This window comes from Halichoeres trimaculatus, unplaced genomic scaffold, assembly GCF_033239565.1.
Source record: "Halichoeres trimaculatus isolate MK-OKI-2021-1 unplaced genomic scaffold, fHalTri1.1 fHalTri1_scaffold_21, whole genome shotgun sequence".
Lineage (NCBI taxonomy): Eukaryota > Metazoa > Chordata > Actinopteri > Labriformes > Labridae > Halichoeres > Halichoeres trimaculatus.
In genome coordinates this window covers 3,703,432-3,706,463 of record NW_027437199.1, presented here as the reverse complement: position 1 = coordinate 3,706,463, position 3,032 = coordinate 3,703,432, and positions in this window count along the sequence as shown.

Sequence of the window (3,032 nt, the reverse complement as noted above, 5' to 3'; positions counted from 1 at the left end):
CTTTAATTCTTTTATGCGCCAGATACTTCCAAATGTGCACACATTTCTACACATGCAACTTTGTTTGCTCAAGATAGTTTCTTACATGGATCGTAAAATGTTTGCGCCAGATACTTTTCATGTGCACCAGATTAATCAATATTTGTTTAGTGGAGCGCGCCGAATAGTTTCTGATGAGCGCAAGATTTTTTTCTTCTTTAATTCTTTTATGCGCCAGATACTTCCAAATGTGCACACATTTCTACACATGCAACTTTGTTGGCTCAAGATAGTTTCTTACATGGATTGTAAAATTTTTGCGCCAGATACTTTTCATGTGCACCGGAATTATCGATATTCGTTTGGAGAAGCGCGACCATTAGTTTCTGATGAGCGCCAGATTTTTTTCTTCTTCAGTTATTTTTGTGCGCCAGATACTTCTAAATGTGTATGTTTCTACACATGCAACTTTGTTTGCCCAAGATAGTTTCTTACATGGATTGTAAAATTTTTGCGCCAGATACTTTTCATGTGCACCAGATTTATCAATATTTGTTTGGAGAAGCACGCTGAATAGTTTCTGATGAGCGCAAGATTTTTTTCTTCTTTAATTCTTTTATGCGCCAGATACTTCCAAATGTGCACGTTTCTATGTGGGTTACACCCCATTTGTCAAGCCAAGAGTTGTTTATTAAGGTGCGCCAGATGTAGTCTCATGCACTGTTTATGCGCCAGATTGTCAGATACAGTTGATGATGCACAGTAAGTATCTTGCGCTCTCAATAGGTTCTTGTTGCACAGTTATTTCATCCAACCAATTTTTTCTTGTGTGTGTCATTTTGTTTTTGTTTTCTTTTTACTATGCATTTGAGACCCTTATGTGCGCAAGATACTTTTTTACTTTGTAATTTGTGCGCCACACTGTTACCCTTATATTTTCTTATAAATTTTAATGTACACCAAATTGTTTTCAGTTGTTTGATTGTTTTTATTTTCTCACTTTTTGGTTTCTCATGTGCGCCAGATACATTTTTCAGAGAGCAAGATAGTTTTAACTTTTTACCCCCTTTAGTTTCATGCAGACATAGCTCTTAGTTTTTAGTAATTTGATCCGTATGTGTGAATTAAAGTGCAGGAAATACTTTTAGAAAAACTCTAGATACACAGACTACAAATGTTGACTCTTGAAATCTTGTTTCTGTACATTTTGGGGAAAACGACAAATGTTTGACATTCATTCTCTTTGTAAACTCCGGTCTATCAAAGGTTTAGAAAAGTCTCAGTGTACCTCCTGCTCAGGTCACGTGATCACTTCACAAACTAACGACACAAAGAACATTTAACACTGTAAACTTTGAGGAGCTGCTTTAAAAAATGTGCTACAGCAGCTGACGGCAACATTCATGTTTACCACGACACACGGTGATCAAAATGATTTCTAACAGCTGAACCTGAGGAGGAAAAGATGTATTTACACCAACAGTCAGATCACAGAGAGAACAGGAGCAGCCGACTCCCAAGTTTGGCTGTTTTTTCGCTTCTCATTTGGCAGCGACGTGGCTCGGCCCTGTGGCTGTTTCTAAGCAACGTGTAGGTAATTTTTAGACTGCTGGAACGACGGTGGCAAGAATTTGGAGACCACACTTGGTGAAAAACAGACTCCATCCAAGATGAATCATGTTTGGTGATATTGTTAACTCTGCTGTATGGAGGAAAAGTTACCCAGGTTTAGAAATTTAGAGCTCTGGAGCCAGAAAATCCAGTTTTCTCATGTTCGCCTGCGATGCAACATGTCAGAAAATGACAAATTAATGCAGAGAAGCAGGAAAATGAACTGGATTCTCAGCCAAACTTTGCCCACTCGTTTCCGTCTATTTTAATCTCCACAGCACAGCGTCACCAAAACTGAAAAAAAAACCTGGTAGATTATGTAAATGTCAGGCTTTCTGCTCTATAGATTCAGAACAAAAGGAGGTTTTTATCCTGGATTTACAAATACGAAGAGGCTGAGAGTAAATGAGGTCAAAAGCAGATCCTACTTTATTCACATGGTCTAGATTTTGTCCTCTTTAGCGCTGAAGGCGACGCTTGAAAGGCCTCAGGGCATCGGCCATGTGTCGGTTTTATCTCAGAGCAGCAGAGCGACTGTGTTACTTTAAAGATCAGGAGAATCTCACTAAACTCTTTAACTTTCGTCCAAACCACGTTCACATGACTCTGCTCCAGGAAAGTTTTTTTTTCTGGTGCTTTATTTTGAAATTCAAGTTTTGAAATAATGAACAGAGTCCAGTCTTCAGCTGCTGTTCATGGAAAGCATCCTGAGGTTACTTTTCTGGGATTGGGGGCTGCATTTATACAAATCTATAGACTAAATCATGGATAGACTGACTTTCCTGTTCTTTAACTTTTTTTTATACGGGGCCAAATTGAAAAGAGTGAAGAGCTGAGAGGCTGGAGGAATTAAATCACATGTACAAAAATTGTTCAGCTAGAAGTTTAGATGAGAAATTATGTATCTGTGTTTTTGTGTGAAAGGTAAAGTTTTAGTGTTTGAAATTATAAATTATGTATCAATGTTTTTTAAGTAAAGATGGCGTACTGGTGTTTTTGCATTTTGTGAGTGTTTTTGTGTTATAGATTGGGTTGTGGTAATTCTGCTTTTATATGTTTTTAGATTGCGTACCAGTTCTTTTCTATTGTAGATCATGTTCATTTATTTATTTATCTATTTATTTATTTTACTTTTATTTATCCTGGTTAAATAAAGATAAAAAAACTATTCAAGACTATTTATCAATTTAATATATATATATATATATATATATATATATATATATATATATATATATATATATATATATATATTTTAATTTATTCAACACAATTTATTTATTTATTTTTTAATTTACTTTTATTTATTTAACACAATTTATTTATCTATTGATTTATCTTTTTGTTTATTTTACCTTTATCAATTCAACTTTATTTACTTAATTATTATTATTTTTTCATTTATTATTATTTTTTTATTGTTATAGATCATGTATCTGTGC